Consider the following 19,122-nt stretch of genomic DNA (forward strand, 5'->3'; position numbering starts at 1 on the left):
ATTTTAGTCAGTTTTCATTTTGAAGCTGTAGTCCACAGTTTACATTAGTAAAATAACAGACTTACACCGACAGCAATATCTGATATCTGTCAGATATTACTTTTTGTTGTGGGTGCTACCGTAGGCAACTGGACTTAAAAACCATTTCCCCTTTCATCCAAATTGCAACATTAAAATACAAGACTGAACTAGGAGCTGAAATCAAATGCACAACTCAAGATCAGAGTATCAAAATATAAATTTATTACAGGCAAAGAAAAGTCTTCAGAAGGCAAAATCTAAAATCACTCCGAAGAGGCTGCAAAAGTAAAAATTATTCTGACGGGGAATAAAGAAAACAAGAGTACAACAAATTATCATACAAAAGAAGGTACTTGACCTGATCAATAAGGAGAGAGCAACAAACAAAACATGACTTAAGCATGGAAATGCCGCTGGTTCTCTGACAAGACGAACATGCACAGGACAAAGGGAGACACACACACACACACACACACACACACACACACACAGAAAACACAGACACCCCACAATCACACAACACACAAAGAGAGAGAGAGAAAACAGGTGGAGACAAGGGCAGGAGAGTTAGGATTTCAAAATAAAACAGGAAATCACAAGACAACATAAACAAGACAAAAAGCAAATCAACATAACTTCCTTGACATGACAGTAGCGAGTTATGGGCGTATTCCACCCACACCAGATTCTCGCTCCAGGAGGCTGGGCGCTGGGACACCAAACACCGAAGGCAGGTCTCAAGCTCCTGGTTGGGATGCTCCGTCTGGCCATTAGATTCAGGGTGGTACCCAGAGGTGAGACTCAGTGGCGCCGATGAGCTTGCAGAACTCCTTCCAGAACTGAGACGAACTGGAGATGGCATGTACTGTTCTCTTGACCCCTGGATGGCAGGTGAGCAGAGAGGTGTGAGCCCAACAGATCACCTGTGGACACATAGCAACAGGAACAAACAAGTGGTTTTCTGGGCATCCACTAGGTGCAGAGTTCTCACCATTAGCTTGCTTCACCTCAGATACTATTTGCCAAGTCACTGCTCCTACCACACGGTGCAGTGGTAGGATGGGCTTAGGTTTCTTGGCAGTGGGCTCCGAGTCAAACAGACATGACAAGGCGTCGGGCTCAGTGTTCTGTGACCCCGGCCTGTAAGACAAGACAAAATTAAAGCAGTTAAAAATTTTAAAAAAAAACGTCCACCTGGCTTGACGTGAGTTTAATCTTTTGGCCCCACGAATATATTCCAAGTTTTTAATGATCAGTCCACACAATGAGGGGATGCTCAGCACCCTCCAGCCAATGTCTCCATTCTTCCAGGGCCACCTTGACCGCCAACAACTCATGGTTTCCCACGTCGTAGTTTCTCTCCGCCGGCAAAAGCTTCTGGGAAAGGAAGGCACAAGGGTGGAGTTTGTTGTCCTTTTCAGAGCATTGAGAACCGCTCCCACCCCTTCGTTGGAGGCATCCTCCACCACGAAGTGCCGATAGGGGTCGGGAACAGTGAGGATGGGTGCCGTCATGAAACCGTCCTTGAGATGCCGGAAAGCATCCTCAGCTTGAGAGGTCCACTGGAAGAGAGTCTGGAGACGTGAGGGCATGGAGGGGAGCAGCTATGGCGCTGAAGTTTGATAAACCGCCTGTAGAAGTTAAATCCTAAGAATTGCTGAACCTTCTTGCAGCTATCAGGTGTGGGCCACTGAGCCAGAGCACTAACTTTGGCCAGGTCCATCTGTATCTTTCCAGGGGCTATGACAAAGCCCAGAAAAGATATGGTGTCAACATGAAACTTTTCTGCCTTAACATACAGTTGATTCTCCAGTTATCTCTGAAGAACCTGGCGAACATGGCTCAATGGGAATCTGGATCAGAGAAAATCAGAATCATCCAAATACACAGACAAAATGGTTCAGAAAGTACATCATTAATCATGGCTTGAAAGACAGGCGCGTTAGTCAACCCAAAAGGCATGACGAAGTATTCGTAGTCATCACAAGGAGTGTTGAAATCCATCTTCCATTCAGCCCCCTCTTGGATGCAAATCAAGTGGTAAGCATTTCTCAAGTCCAACTTGGTGAAATTTTTTGCCTGCTGAAGTTGAGCAAAAGCTGATGACATGAGTGGCATGGGCTAACTATTTTTAATGGTAATGTCATTCAGAGGTGAGTAGTCAATACATGGCCTGAGGGAAGCATCATCCTTTCCCACAAAGAAAAAGCCTGCCCCTGTAGGAGATGGAAGGGCGGATAAGTCCCGCTCTCAGGGAGGAATCAATATAGTCAGTCATGGCCTGTTTTTTCAGGGCATGAGATACAATCTACCCTTGGGTATAGGGGCCCCAGGGATCAAGTCAATGGGGCAATCATAAGGCCTGTGTGGAGGAAGGGATGTGGCCTTACTTTTGCTGAAAACCTCAACCAGATCATGGCAGCAGCTAGGAACTGAAGTCAGGTCAGAGGTTGTAATAGCTGTGTCAGGAGTGACAGAAACAGTATTACAAGCAATTTTCATACAGGTCTCTTGGTTGATCATAAAACATCAGTTCTTACACCCCTCTGCCCAGCTCAATACCCTTCCATTTTCCCAGTCAATGTATGGATTTTGTCATTTCAACCACAGATAGCCCAAAATGAGAGAATGCAAGGAGGAATGATACAAATAAATACACGAGCTCACAATGGTTACCAACCAGCACTTCCACTGGTTGTTTTGTGTGTCACTTTGAATACGAGTTCCCCATTGAGAGCACTGGCCTCTAAAGGCTTGATTAACAGTTCAGTTTTTACACCAAGTCTTTTGGCCAACTCCCAGTCCATGAAGGTCTCATCAGCTCCTGAATAAATAATGACCCTGAGTGAAATGAGTGTCATGATGCTTTACCTTGATCTGGGTTGGTGATCGGGGAGAAATTCCGGAGGAGAGACGATTCACCAGTACTCTCCCGTTTACTGGCAAGTCTGCCCTTTTACTGGACAGGTGGCAAGTAGGTGTCCATGTTGTCCACAGTAGAAACATCTCTCCTCCTGCAAGCACCGACGGCGCTCCTCCAGGTCCACCATGGCTCGTCCCATCTGCAAGGGCTCCTCCTCTCCCTCCAGGGAAACCTTCCAAGAAGCCAGCGATGGAATGTGCGAGGTATTCGGCAAGCTGGGCTTCGAGTCATTGGCAGATTGCCGAACCACGGGACCACTCTGCGGTTGCCCAGGCCCTCGCTCTCCCAGTGAGATAGGAAATCATGAATGCTACTTTAGATCATTCAGTAGGAAATGCAGATGGCAGATGTTCAAAACTCATTCCACAGTCTACAATGAAAGCTCGGCATTCTCCAGACTCACCAGAGAACTTTTCCAGTGGCACGAGGCGAGGAACTGAAAAGCAAGAACCTGGAACCAGCTGTCTCCCTACAGCCGTTGGAGGAGGTGATGCTTCCACACGAAGGGCGGGGGGGGTCCTGCGTAAGGTGTGTGAGGACCTCTTGGGCCTGAGCAGACAATAGGTTAACTTGGCTGGTCATGGCTGTCTGGAAATCCTCCTGGTATTTTGCCATTTCCTTGACTCTGTGCCACAAGTCTTTCACAAGAAGGCAAATTAAAAAATCACTCTGAAGAGGCTGCAAAAGTAACAACAACAAAAAAATCACTCTGACGAGGAAGCAAAACTAACAACAAAAAAATCACTCTGATGAGGAATAAAGAAAACAAGAGTCCAACAAAGGATCAAACAAAACAAGGTACTTGACCTGATCAATAAGAAGGAGCAAGCAACAAACAAAACCTGACTTGAGCATGGAAATGGTGCTGGTTCTCTGACTGACAAGACAAGACAAACTGGCACAGGACAAAGGGAGACGCTGACTATATATACACAAGGTAAGGGGAAACAGGTGGAGACAATCAGGGCGGGGCCAATAATCACACTGGCGGGAAAACACACAAAGGGAGGAAGTAAGTGACCTGAAACGAGAGGAGAGTTAGGATTTCAAAATAAAACAGGAAATCACAAGACAACATAAACACAAGACAAAAAGCAAATCAACATAACTTCCTTGACATGACATTATGTGCAAACAGAATCATATAATTTTCTATGATAACCCAAGGAGCTCATGTTATGATCATAGAAATATTATTTGTATGGTTATGATTCTTTGAAAGGAGCCATTCTGCATATTGAGTACTTTCACTTTTGATATTTTCAATATATTTTTCTGATAATACTAATCCTCTTATAATACTATTTTTAGACTGTGGTACTTCTAATTATACTTAGGTAAAAAATCTGAGTACTTTTCCCACCACTGGTGATAACATCATAACCAAATTTCAGTCACTGTCAGCTGACATGCTTACCTCCTTGTACCTCCTGTCTTTCTTTTTGATGTTTTTAGCCAGACCTTTCTTTTGGAGGTTGACAGGCTGCACTGACACACTCACTCCACTCTGTTAGTGAGTACTGTTCACATCAGGACTGTGGAGGCAATCTTCCCCTTTTTTGCAAAAAACATGAAGGGAAAAAGTAATGGTTAGTATTAGTTACAACATTCTAAATAAAATCTTCTGTTAATGATGATAGATTAATAATTCTCTCTAAAAAAAAACCAAAAAAAAAAACATCAGTGTTCAGTATTTTTATGGCCCCTATCTGTCCCAGGACCTCAGAAACTCCCTAATATTTCTCCCCTGTATGACTAGCACATATTAGTAACATAAATTTATACCACACTTTGCCTCTGCACTGTTGTAGCCGCTTTGATTGACTGGACCCTCAAAGCATCTCAAGTGCAGGTACATCTGGATCCTCTGCATATTTTCCCCAATGTGATTATCACCCAGAATGCAGAATGCAGATTAATGCCACCTGGAAATCAGGATTACTTAAGATCACGCACTCCCATTTTCCCTTTCACTCCTTTCACCCTCACCCCCTCTGGAGACGTCAGACAATGAGTCGAGGTGTGAAGATTAATTAGATGTGATGATTAAATTAATGTGCTTCATTACTGGCCTTTAACAGCCTCTGAGACAGCAGTACTGGAAGACATATATCAAATAAGACACGTACACACACACTTATAAGAACACACACCACTGTTGGCCGGCTGAAAAGTTTCACACATGCATGAGCGATCAGTACATTGAGAAATAAGGACAGCCTTTGAGGAGTCAAGTGTTTTGATAAAAAAGCAAAGGAGAAATTAAAAAGAGAGCAAGGAGTGATGGGAAATCATCGGGTCAGGAATAACAATACTGTATTGGTCAGATGGCTGTACATGAATATTACATATGTACCACTTGTATAAATATTTCTATTTTAGGAGTCTATCCTGTGTTGTCAGTTGTCAGTTTGCTGTATGTGTATGTGCTATGCGTGTGTGTAAGAGAGAGCCTATTTAGTGTGTGCATATCATAATGTGCGTATTGTACTCATGCCACTGTGTGTGTGTGTGTGTGTGTGTGTGTGTGTGTGTGTGAGAGAGAGAGACAGAAAGAGACAGAGAGAGAGAGAGAGAGAGAGAGAGAGAGCAGGTTGATCTGGATGCCGCTTAGGGTTTCAGCCCAGTCACTGCTGCTGATTTATCTGCTGTTTTCTAAACCACTGACAGGAGAAAACAAATTCATGTGAACATTAAAATACAGTGCTGGACTCTCTCTTTTCCTCTCACACTCTTACAAACTTCCACACAGACACATCCACACACATACACATCATTTATATTCCCCAACCCTGAGCAATGGCAGAGTTTGTGGACACGTGACTGTCATGCTTATAGTAACAGTAAAGGTCCAGACAGAAGTATCAAATGCACAAAGATACATATGTAATAATTATGTAAACATATGCATGAGCAAGCAAACAAAACAAGACACAGGGCCCTCCAAACAAACAAATTCCCCTCTGGATCCAGTAAGTGGGCAGGTCTCAGTTGCAGAAATCCAGTTTTGGAAAGAGAAAGTGCACATGAAGGATCAAAGGGACGAGGAAAGAAAAGACAACAAAAAAGGACAGAATTCAATGCTGTACCTTGTGTGGATGTCAATAATTACATACACACACTTGAAATGTACTGATAACTATATCTTCATATGGGTGTTTAGATGATGATGAAACGGTAAAAAAAAAAAAAATGTTGGCGTTTGGGTGAAATCTGTACATTTCTGCAAATCATGGATAGTAACTTTGTACATTATTATGGAGGTGACACGTGGAAACTTTAAGTTTCTTTGTGTTTCAACAGCACTACTCCATTACCCAAAATAAATTCAGTGACAAATTGAAATGACCAAAGTAAATGCTTAGATCAAAAGATGACTCCTTTCCCTGAGGAAGATAAAGAGGTCTGAAAGCTTTAAGTGGAGAAAAAGCAAGAATCAACTTCCACGCACAAACACAAACACGTCATCAGTGTTTGCACTGTTCAATGCTTTTGAGCAGGTGAAGGCATCTCCTGGCTTTACTTCAGAGTGAGTGAAAGCAACATGAAATGTGGAAATGAAAGATTGGTCTAGCAGCAGGCTTTTTTAAGAAGAGGAACAGCAGGCTAATCCAGGCTGTGCTGACAGGAAACCCAAACCATAGTTCCACTAAACCCCGCACTAAATATGGCAACTTCTTTTTCTTCCTACAGGCTTTTCTTTTTTTGTAACTCCATGCTCTGTTTTCTCTCCTGAATTTGTTCCTTCAGTTTTTGTGCCATCTCTCTCTCTCTCTCTCTCTCTCTCTCTCTCTCTCTCTATCTATCTCTTTCTCCTCTGAGAATGTTAGGGAGAGCCCAGAAATGGAAATAGACCTCTGTGGGTTGCTCCACTCTCCCCTACCCTCTGTCATACTCAAGAGCTGTGTGTGTGTGTGTAGGGGTGTGTGTGGAAGTGTGTGTATAGAGCCAGTGAGAGAGAGCAAAAGTGAGGACACCTCGCTTGCCTGTTTTTATGGTTATGTAACTATCAGATGTCAGAATATGCTGAGGCATTGTGAGGAAAATACATATCGGATCAGCATCAAAGGCTCTGTGTAGAGGGAGACAGAGAGGGTAAATTCACACAATACAGCAATCCCCTCTTTACTGAAGGAAACACAGCTGGTTGCATGTGTGTTGTTCCGTTTTATAACTCTGGAAAACTGCTTTTCTTATTTTTTATTTGCTTGAACAAAATTATAAATAGTGGTTTATGCAAATGAAACTTATTTGGATACATGGGAGATATTGAGCTCAATACACACAAATACATCTGTGTTAATAGAAACACTATCACTTTAAGTTTTAATGAGGACATGTAAGAACGGCAGATTTACATCCATGTGTGGTGTCAGCCTGTTCATATATGATTTTAATTTACAATAATAAATATGTTTTGACAGAATTGCTGCCTGGATTACACAGCATTGAAGGAAAATTGTTAATTAAGTTAACGAGCAAATTGCAAAGTTTCCTTCCTAAACTAATTCAGTGAATGTTAAGCATGATTTAGTTTTTTTTATGGGTCTGTTTTGGCACTCAAAGCTCTGGGTTAAGGGAAAGATAGTCTTAGTTAAAGACTGCAAAATTCAAGTATTGCAGGACAAGTTCAATTTGTTTACTGGCTAACTAGCATCAAGACAGTCTGTAGATGACCACTTTCTGCAGGTGTGGAGGGGTATTTCCTCCCACAAGAACATACAAGCTGGTTGGCAGTGGGTTTGAAGTGTTCATGTGTAACTTTTTGGCCATGTGTCTGGACCTTAAAAGCACTTTGAGTGGTCAGAATCTTAGACAAGTGCTTTACAAGTGCAGACCATTTACCATGTTTCTGCAATTCTCACTCCGAACGCATCAGATACATCTACTCTTCGAGTAGAGATGCTCTACATTGGACACTTTCTGTGTCCTCCTGAAATGCGGCTGGACAGAACCAGTGGTGTTGTTTTTATTCGCCGGCAGACAGCTGGACAGCACTGGGTGCATCCACATGCAACTTGCATGGGCAGCATCACTGGACTGAACAGGTTGTGTGCACATGAAATGCTGAAGGACAGAGTCAGGTAATAATGCAGCCAGTAACCAATTAATATCTAAAGTGCAAGCATGCTTATAGGCTGGACAGGTGTGGTGAGGGATGGGTCCTACAAACAGTGGGAGTCTGGAGTTCGCCTCTGGTGTAAATATGAGTGGGTTTTTTTCTCTACACCTTACCATGTGCCTCTTTTGCCTAAACCTTACCATCTGCAACTTTGTTGCATAATCCTAACCATGGTGATAGTCCATGTTGGTTGCTATGTGCTGTTGTGGGAACATAAGAACTATGCAGCATCATCCATCCATGTGCATTTGTTGATATCAAGGTAACGGTGGCCCGGAGCGTAAACAGCTGATGCATAAGGATACCTAAAACATCATAAGTAGACACAGAGGGTCACTGACAGAGCAGCATTATGTGACGAGTTGGAATGAGATCATGTTGGTTTGAAGCATCTATGTTTTCACAGACATGGATGTAAACAGTTAACTTGACTGGCTTGCAGAGGCATATGTCTTTGAGGTTATTATGCTAGTTATCCCATTTCTTTAGGTGTACTTTTTAGACCAAACCTGCATTTTAGAGTTTATTTGAGAATTTACATTCCAAGCTGGTCATTATTTGGGTTCAAAGGGCATTAAAAAAAACTACAGATCAAATAATCAAAAACGTATAATAAAATAAAAAGAATAAAATTGAAATGGGAGGAAAAAAGCCTGGAGGGGTAGAGAGGCTGTAGAGAATGATCCCTCAGTTACATAGCCAAGAACAGATGGAGCAGAGAAGGACATACACCAGAGAGGGAACGAGGGATCAAAAGGAAGAGATGAGAACGACTGGCAGGCCTGTTATGAGAGGAGGAAAAGGAGGGGAGAAAGAGAGCAAGTGAGGTAACAAGTAGGAGGAGTGGAGGATGGTGGAGAGGGAGAGAACAGCTTGTTTTGCAGTGACAGGTACATGGAGGTCAGGACTTAGCAGGTGTTTAGCCATCATGCTGTTACCGATAGAAAGTAATAAGACACACACAGCCTGCTGAGACACACACACACACACACAGACATGCCCTTTCTCTCTCTCACACACACACACACACACACACACACACACACACACACACACACACTATTTTACTGAGTTACATACAGGTGTTTTGCCAAATTTGTTTTAATGGTTTTGCTTATGAAGGAGACTGTATTGTACAGACGATGTGGAATTTAATGTGTGTGTGTGTGTGTGTGTGCATGCGTGTGAGAGAGAGAGAGAGAGAGAGAGAAAGAGAGAATCTTTCAGCACATGCTGATTGTGTCTCTTGCTTTTTGATTATGACTGTGGGATGATGAGAGGTGGACGGTCAAACAGGGTCTTCTCTCTGATTAAACAACAGGGCAGGGCACATTCTACTAATTACTCTCTCATTATGTGTGTGTGAGTTTGTGTGTGTGTGTGTATTTAGCAGCAGGGCAGAGTGTGTTCGAGTAATTACAAAGTGAGGAGCGTAGTTCTCATTTGATTGGTGATCAAGCCCCACAGTAGCTTCCAGCTTGAAAAAAAAATGGCATCAGAGTGTATATTTATGTCAACAGATAGTGTTGTTTTTACTATGTTATGGTTATGGGAATGAAGGGAATTAGACATAATGTGTGAGCTGTCAACAACATCAACAACACCACCACCAATTACAACAACAACAACAACAGCAGACTCTTACAGGACATTTGATTGACATCCTGTTTTCTAGGTTGGGCACTTCCTGCACATGGAGCACAAAAGTTTTGTTAGGCCCGTTTCACACAGCACGCGTCAGCAGTGCATGACAGCATACCCGCCGAACTGCGGGGTGTTTCATGCTTGTGGTGTTCATTCATGCGGGTTTGCTGTGTGCTGTTAAGAGTGTTGTATTCTAGTGACAGCACAAAATTCACTCATTTATAAAGTCTTGCAAGTGTAGCCTGGCTATAAAGTGACATTATTTTGTTGAAACTATTCCTTTAAAATAATTCCTTTTATTTGTGAAAGAAACAATTTAATGAAAAAGTCATTAAAAATTCTAAAAGCAGTTCATTTTATTTTGGAATAAATAGATGATTCATAAATAGTTTGTTTTATTTTTGAAATATCATTGAAATTAATTTATATGCACCAACAACTGTTAAAATCTGAGTTAAAAGTGGTTAAAATGGAGAAAATGAGAAATAGAGAGAAAAAAGGAAAAAAAAGAGAGTTGCTGCAGAGGGCTACGTAGAACAACCCAATCAGTGAATCCCTCTTGGCTCAGGTGATCAACCCCGTAGGGTCACGTCCGGTCTTCTCTTCCGGTTCTGCGGTCATGTTTACCTCTGCTGCCTCATGTGCTACCTGATCCAAAACCGCGAGTAAACCTGTTGCCATCCACGGGGTAAGACATGAAAATAATGTTCCAAACTGAGTTGTAGTAATTCCGGATGAAGTTGTGTGTGTGTCTGTGTGCTTATGGTAAATGCAGAGGTGAATGTTTGGTGCAGTTTCTCATTGTTACCGGTGCAAGGGGAGATATAAGCACAGTAGGCCTTAATGCCTCTAAGTTACCATGAGTTTCTCTGAATTTAATGCAGTTTTCTACAAAAATTAAAGGGTACTATGCAATATTTTTTTTTGTTTTTGAAAAATGATATTTTCCTAGTTGTTAATGTAATAAAGACTGGTTAAGGTCTTTAAACAGTTATTAATGTAGTTATACTTGCATTTAATTATTAAATGCACTTTAAATGTGTTTATGGTTACACAACTGCAAGCTAATATTTGAACTGAAGATTTTGTTGTACAACTGAACCTTTTGAGAGCTTGATTTGACCCAATTAATGTGAAGCATTATTATTGTTCGGTGATAATCAACATGCTATTGGGATTTCCTTTGACCTCTTTGTAGGTCAGTTTTTTTTTCCCCTTGTGACATCATTAGATGACGTCCCAGCCACATCCCACCGTCTAGTGGAGAGCTTCATCTGGTTTCGTGTGAAGTTTCCAGAGATCCAGAGATTGTTTCCAGATCCCAGATCCGTAGATTCCCAGCGTGAGCTGGGTGGCGAGCCGCATTGAAACTACTGATATTGAACTCTGAGAGTGGAGAAGAATTCCTTCAAGTCAAGTCAAGTCAAGTCAGTTTTATTTATATAGCCCATTATCACAAATCAAGGTTTGCCTCAGAGGGCTTTACAGTGTACGACATCCCTCTGCCCTTAGACCCTCACATCACCCAAGGAAAAACTCCCCAAAAAGAACCCCTGTAACGGGGAAAAAAAAGAGGAAGAAACCTCAGGAAGAGCGGTAGAGGATAGTGAGGGATCCCTCTTCCAGGACGGACAGACGAGCAATAGATGTCGTAAATAGCAAGTGAAATACAATCATGGCAAAAAAGGAAAGAGAAAGAGGGGGGGGGGGGCACAGAACAATAGAAACAGATGCATGTCATATTACAATAATGGTAGGTGTGAAATTAGTAATTGCTCTCTATGATGATGTTGATAGAGATGATAACAGTCTCATGCATATGTGAAAGGGAGTTGTCCAAAGGCAAGATCACAGCATCGGCGCAACCAGGACCAGACCACGATCAGGGCGAGCGGGGGGCACAGAATCAGTACAGCCACAGCACGAGCACAACCAAAGGCAGGGTCGCAGCATCAGCACAGCTATCACCACGGTCAGGCACAGTCAAGGTTACGGCCAGGATCCAGGGAAACTAGGAAACAAGGGAGCAGGAACGCTCCCGAGAGGCAACAGGATTAGCGTAGTGCAGTTCAACAGACCCAGGCTCTGTAATCGCGAGCCCCAGGTAGTGAGAGTACCACATGGCTATCACAGAGCTAAGTTAAGCTTGCACATGGCAATGCAGTAAACAGACATGCATGATTTCTGATGGCAGCATTGAGAGAAGGAAAGGAGCTCAGCATATCAGAGGAAGTCCCCCGGCAGGTTAAACCTATGTCAGCCTAACTATGGGCTGGTCCAGGCAACCTGAGCCAGCCCTAATTATAAGCTTTATCAAAGAGGAAGGTCTTAAGTCTACCCTTAAAAGTTGAAACGGTGTCTGCCTCCCTGACCGAAAATGGAAGATGGTTCCATAGGAGAGGAGTGTGGTAGCTGAAGGCTCTGGTTCCTAACCTACTTTTGGAAATTTTGGGAACCACAAGTAACCCTGCGTTTTCAGAGCGCAGTGATCTTGAGGGTTGGTAAGGAACTATGAGCTGTGACAGATAGGATGGAGCCTGACCATTTAGAGCTTTGTAAGTAAGGAGGAGGATTTTAAATTCAATCCTGGATTTCACAGGGAGCCAGTGCAGAGAAGCTAAAACAGGAGAAATATGATCCCTTTTCTTGCTTCCCGTTAAAACACGAGCAGCAGCGTTCTAACACGAGCAGCAGCGTTCTTCCTTCCCCCTTTCTCACGGACTGTGTGGTAGGATAGAACAAACATACACTGATACACTGATACACTTGACACAGATCTGAAGAAACAAGGGCCCCAATGGTAACTTTGGGACTTTTGGGTTTTTCTTTTGCCGGCTTTATTATTTTAGTTTGTTATTTTTCATTGAATGCCTTGCAACAACTGTTTTTTCATTATGTTATTGGTTAATAATAACAAGTGGCCACACAAAAAAACCTTAAACCATTGCCTGTGTCTTTTGATTGCTCAACCACCAGGGCTCTCACTACCTGATAGTCTTCTGTTACTGGTCCATCTCTTAGCATTCACCATTACTTACCTGTACTCATGTTATAACATCATGTTACAAACCTGGCTCACTGGTTTGCAACAAAGAGAGAGTCCACACAAAGTTTGCCAGAGAATAAGGAGATGTTTATTTAACTGAACATAATTAAAAGGAAAATAAGAAACCATAAGTCCCTCACAGCAGCACAGCTGTCTGATGAGGTGAGCTCTGCCATGCCTGACCACTCACACTTCTCCTCACTTTCTGTTAATGAGGCTACAGAAACACTCTGTTCCTCTCTGGCATCCTCTCTGGACAAACTCTGCCCCCTGGTGTCCAAACCAGCCAAGAAAAAACAAGTCCATGGCTCTCTGAAGTCCTGAGAGAACAAAGAACTGGACTCAGGGCAGCAGAAAGAAAGTGGCGTAAATCCCAAGAACCCACTGATTTGTCCTCATACAAACAGAAACTTGCTTCCTCTACCTCTTCCTTGCAGTCCGCTAAGAAAGCCTTCTATCAGAACAAGATCTGTGCTGCTACTGACTCCAGAAAACTGTTTATGGTGTTTAACTCCTTGCTTTCTCCTCCAGCTGCTCAGCCTTCCCTTACACTGACTCTAGACATGTTCTCCTCCTTTTTCACTGAAAAGGTGGCTGCAATCAGCAACCAGTTCTCTGAGCCTGATGGGCCCAGTCAGCTCAAATCCACTACTGCTGCTTCACTCTGCTCTTTCACTCCTCTGACCGAGGATGAGGTCTCCAGACTTCTTCTGAGCTCAAAACCTACAACATGTCCTCTCGATCCAATACCCACCCGCATCCTGCAGACCATCCTGCCTACTATCAAACCTGCAATCACACACACATTGTCAATTCCTCCCTAAAAACTGGCACTTTTCCTGCTACTTTTAAGCAAGCACATGTCACCCCACTGCTCAAAAAGCCTAATCTCAACCCCGCCCAGGTTGAAAACTACAGTCCAGTCTCACTTCTACCATTTCTGTCGAAAATACTGGAGCGCGCAGTGTTTAACTGAACACTTGCGGAACAACAACCTACTTGACTCCTTTCAGTCTGGCTTCAGGTGTGACCATTCCATTGAGACTGCACTCCTGTCAGTCACTGAGTCACTGAGACTGGCTCGAGCGGCTGGTCAATCCTCTGTCCTACTGCTGCTGGACCTGTCTGCTGCCTTTGACACGGTGAACCATCAAATCCTCCTCTCCATACTCTCTGAGCTCGGCATCTCAGGTTCTGTCCTATGGTGGTTCAAGTCCTACCTCACAGGCAGATCCTTCAGAGTGTCATGGCGAGGAGAGGTGTCTAGGTCACATGGCCTATCAACAGGGGTTCCTCAGGGGTCGGTGCTTGGTCCCCTACTCTTCTCTCTGTACACCACCTCACTCGGTGCAGTGATCCGCTCCCACGGTTTCTCCTACCACTGCAATGCTGATGACACTCAGCTCTTCCTCTCCTTTCCACCTGATGACAGAACGGTCTCAGCTCAGATATCAGCGTGACTGGCTGATATCTCCACATGGATGAAGGAACGCCACCTTCAGCTAAATCTGTCTAAGACCGAACTCATGGTCTTTCCAGCTTGTCCATCTGTTCAGCCTCAGATCAGTGTCCAACTTGACTCGAGCCTACTTGTGCCCACAAACTCAACCAGAAACCTGGGTGTCATGATTGATGACCAGCTGACCTTTAAGGTTCATGTGGCCTCAGTTTCTCGGTCTTGCCGTTATGCCCTCTACAACATCAGGAAGATCAGACCCTTCCTGACTCAACAGGCCACACAGCTTCTGGTTCAGGCTCTTGTGATCTCACGCATTGACTACTGCAACTCTCTTCTGGCAGGCCTCCCTGCATGCTCATTCAAACCTCTTCAGATGATCCAGAATGCAGCAGCACGTCTGGTCTTCAACCAGCCCAAAAGAGCACATGTCACCCCGCTGCTAATTTCTCTTCACTGGCTTCCAGTGGCAGCCAGAATCAAATTCAAAGCACTTCTCTTGGCTTACAAAACAATCACAAGAACTGCTCCAGCCTACCTGGAATCCCTGATGCAGGTCTACTCTCCTTCTCGCCCACTACGCTCTGCATGCGAAAGACGCCTGGTGCTTCCACCCCAGCACGGCTCTAAATCTCTAGCCAGACTCTTCTCTTCTGTTGTTCCCAAATGGTGGAACAAACTTCCAAACTCTGTGCGTTCTGCTGAGTCCCTTTCTACTTTTAAGAGACAATTGAAAACTCATTTGTTCCGAGAACACCTAGGCACTTAACCTGACTCTTCTCCGCTTTGCCCTTTGGGGTAAATTAAGTCAGAAGGTCCAAAACCCAGCACCTAATGATTATCTAGCACTGACAAAGTTGTGTGATGTTGTATGTTGACTGTCATCGTAAGTAGTGATACTGAGATTGTTGAATCTCAGATGCTGAGATGAGGTGTGTGTGTGTGTGTGTGTGTGTGTGTGCGCAACAGAGAACAAAGAACAAACCAAACTAACTAAACCATGTCGGCCATGTGGCGTCAGCTGCTCAACCACCAGAGAGAGAGCAGAATGACTCCAGCAGCCCTTTTATAGAGGTAGGCCCCGCCTATAGGTGTGGCCAGCCATTTAGACGGCCCAACTACTCTGGGGCTGCAGCAAAGGAAGGAGCTGAGGAGAGAGGCACAGATTAGTGAGGCCGTCACAATCGTAATAAGGGTTACACAAGCTCCTGCATTGGCGACAACACAGTCCTGCAAATGTTTCAAAATAAAATGCCTTGTGTCAGCGACTGAAGGGATTCTGTCCACAGACACGTTGTCAGAGGGCTTTTATTTTGCAATGGAAGCAGGAGGGTTGGAGTAAAACAGACTTCCTCTGAGAGACTTTTAAACTGCAGTAAAAGGTTTTATAGAGTCAATGTAATAATCTAAACACCAATTTCAGTGTCTGTTTTTACTAACAAACACATGCGACGTGTAAAAAAATTGGCGAGCCACGGCTCTAATGTACTGACCATCAGCTGCAACTTCCTTGGTTCAAGTCCTGTTGCATATCTTCCCAGTCTCTCTCTCTTCATGCCCTGTCATCTCTCCACTGTCAGATCCCATAAAGGCCAATAAGGCACTGCTCACCTGTTGCAGTCTCCCTGCACACACACTGTGAGGTGTCTTTGTAGCCCACTTGTGAAGCATGTAAAAAAAAACAGGGACAAGACAAAATATGTTCATTTACATATGTCTGTTCAAGCCACAACTTTGATGAAAGTGGCTGGTGCAACACAGACACCCCTGATCATTCTAATGTCACTGTGCTAATTGCTGACTGATGCTGCTATGACATGTTAAACACAGTTTGTCAAGCATCATCGCTCCATTCCCACAAAACTACATTAGTGTATCCATTTTTCATGGTCCATCCTCAGTCCGTACTCACTGTTTGCAAATGTCACCTTCCTCCTGCAGACATGGCTATAAACACTCCTGACCCGATCATACCCCATTTATCTGAAAGGACATTGATCCTAATTGGTGATTGGCATGGGGCGTGTAGTTTCTTGTATCCTTTTGACAATGCCATTGCTGTGTGGCATTTATTTGCATGCTGTTTATGTCTCCCTAAGTGAACTTTAAGTCCCCACCATAAATCATGTGTTGGTGCTTGTAATAGCTGGTGTCACAGCAGCTCTAAGCGGATGTCACAGTGCATCAGGTTTGCAGTCATTGCGTTTGCCGTCACATATTGTCAGGTTGTCAAGACACTATTGATAGCCTTTGCAACTAACACGGTTGAATGGTAAGAAAACGAATGTTATTTGTGCTAAAAAAAACAACAAAAAAGTGGTTTGATACCTAAGTCACTTTTCAGAAAGCACAATATTCAAGTCTGATGGTTTTATTAGTGTTGGCCCTAAATATGCCAAAAATTGATGTAAACATCTAAACTAAAAGTAATCCGTAATGTTACACCCACCCTTATACACCCAGTCTTGCACATCAGTGCATCAGCTCTACCATGCAAAAGCTCCCAGCACTGTTCTACACCAACAAACAACAAAACCAGTTGTTTCATAGAGTCCTTGCTGTGTTGGTAACAGTTTTTCTTGTGTGTCACTGTGCCAGTGATAGTCATAGCCAAAGTCATTACATTTTTATTTTTCAGGTCATTCTTATGAATGTGTGAACACCTTGAGGGAATTCTTAAACATCTGACCATAGCATTCATTTAATGATGAACTGATTAGATGTTGGGGGTCAAAGGTCAAGATCACTGTGACCTTTTATCTGACTCATTCGTGTGAACGCAGGATCTTAGGAACACCGTGAGGACATTCCTTCAGATTTTATGCAGATATCCACTTGGACTTAAAGATAAACTGATTGGATTTTGGTGTTCAAAAGTCAGGTCACTGGGGCCTTGCGTCCGTTTCAGTCCTCTAAATGCAAAATCTGAAGAAGCCAAGAAGGAAGTTTCCTCCAACTTGGCACAAATGTCCACTCTGACTTGGTCAAAGTTTAAAGGTCAAAGTCACTGTGACCTTACATGACATATTTTTGTAGGTTAGAGTTAGTACTGATATTTTTTATCCAAAAGGTCAAAGGTCAGCTCCACTGTGGCAATAAAATGTTCTACAAAAACATTTCTCTGGTCATCAGTCAACATTGTATCTCAGGAACAGAAGGGGAGACATTTGGAAAGACACTGAGGTGATGACACTAATATTGGGTGTCCACCTTGAAACTGTGCTTATTGTAGAGGTCTTCTGTGCTGCTGGGGTGAAGATGTATGTCAAACATCCATGATTTCCCAGATATGAATGTGAACTTTTCTCACACTGTGTTCCCAGCAGAGATTGTGTGACCAAAGCCAACGATTTCAAGCCAAAACATGATCTTTTCATAACAATAGCCAGGTGTTTTTGTGCCTTAACCTAACCACATGATCACTACAGTGTTGTCAAAATGATAGGATACATAACTGAAAACACTGCAGTGAAAGAAGGTTATTGGCAGCACACTGACGAGACAGGTCAGCACAGTGAAACGAGTCATTCCGATCATCTGGGGAAAGGTTTGAAATATCCACACAATTATTATACAGCAGTTTATTCTCTGTCATGCTGTAATTTAAGTCTTTTCTTCTCCTTCCTGTCCTCTCTCGCTATGCATGCAAGTATGCCGGTAAGTGAGTTAATATGGTAACGGGACGCTTTCTGAGGGGCTATCTTCTTCTGACCAGAGCTGTAGCTGGACGCAGCATGTTGTGTTGGCCTGATGAAAAAGGGATGCCAAGTGGTTATCCAGTGTTTCTGCACTCAGAGTTGCAATGACTGGTTGCTGCCCGAATGTTGTTGCATTTGTCATTGCTCTTATGGTCTCAGTAAGGCCAAAATGGTGTTGAGTAAAGTCGCTGCCTCAACGAAATTATTTGTAGGTTGTTGGGAAGACATCCGTGCGATTTCCCCCCATTTACACTTCCCTGTATAACTCCGCCTTCCAGTTTTCTACTGAAATGTGTTCCGGTTCTATTGAAATTTTCTGCTGTTTTTATGGAATCATTTCTCCAGTGTGTGTGTGTGTGTGAGGTTTTCAGTTTTGTGCGTGTATGGTTTTCAGTTGTGTGCGTGTGTGGTTTTCATTGTCTGTGTGAATGGTTTTCAGTTGTGTGTGTGTGTGTTTGGTTTTCAGTTGTGTGCATGTATGGTTTTTAGTTGTGTTTGTGAGAGCATTTCAGTTGCGTGTGTGTGAATGGTTTTCAGTTGTGTTTGTGAGAGCATTTCAGTTGTGTGTGTGTGGTTTTCAGTTGTGTGTGTGAATGATATTGGTTTCATATGTGAATGTGAGAGGTTATTCTGAATATTGTCCCTCATGGCCCCTCATAGTTTATGAAGCGAGGCACAGACACGTGCATGCTCCCCCACTGTGCAGTGAGGTCTTGAGTCTGGATGGGGCACATTGTGGTGGATTTGAATGACTGATTGTGTATCTCCGTTCTGTCACATTGCCCTTGTCATGTCAGATCAATACGGCTCCCATTAGCTCCCGTTATCACACTGATATTTCCATTTTACACCTACTGTCTGTCATCTGCCAACATGTTTGAACACTGAAGCCCGGGAGCGCTCTTCACACAGCACATGATTAAACCCAATCAACCCCTCGCACTGTGAGGACGACACCATGGGGGAAATGTTAATGTGGGTCATATTAGTAAAGCTTTGGGGATTTTTGAATCCCTAAATCTAGATTCAAGAGGGAGAGACAGTGATGGGAAGGTCTAAGGGAGTTTTCTTTGTCGGCTGTTTAGTGTTTCGAGTGCTTTGAGCAGGCTGTCAGATGTTGGGTCAATTAGGCCGTTGACTGGCAGAGAGGCATGGAGGGAGAACATGATCAAAATGCCTGTGTTGAAATATTAATGAAGTGATACATGTCTG

The 19,122-nt window shown here is 43.4% G+C and overlaps 1 protein-coding gene and 1 long non-coding RNA gene across 7 annotated transcripts in view; one reads left to right on the forward strand and one right to left on the reverse strand.

Annotated features, from left to right (window-relative positions):
* rbfox3a (RNA binding fox-1 homolog 3a) overlaps positions 1-19,122 on the forward strand; it is a 939,385-nt gene that overhangs the window by 210,389 nt on the left and 709,874 nt on the right. The gene's annotated exons all lie outside the window — the stretch shown is intronic.
* LOC148186384 (uncharacterized) lies at positions 588-5,514 on the reverse strand. Its single transcript, XR_015775057.1, has 3 exons — positions 2,893-5,514; positions 2,412-2,480; positions 588-1,161 (listed from the first exon to the last, which is right to left on the reverse strand). It is a non-coding gene; the product is annotated as an uncharacterized LOC148186384 (long non-coding RNA).

Source organism: Plectropomus leopardus, chromosome 19 (assembly GCF_026936395.1).
Source record: "Plectropomus leopardus strain MGB_pleo_1.0 chromosome 19, ASM2693639v1, whole genome shotgun sequence".
Lineage (NCBI taxonomy): Eukaryota > Metazoa > Chordata > Actinopteri > Perciformes > Serranidae > Plectropomus > Plectropomus leopardus.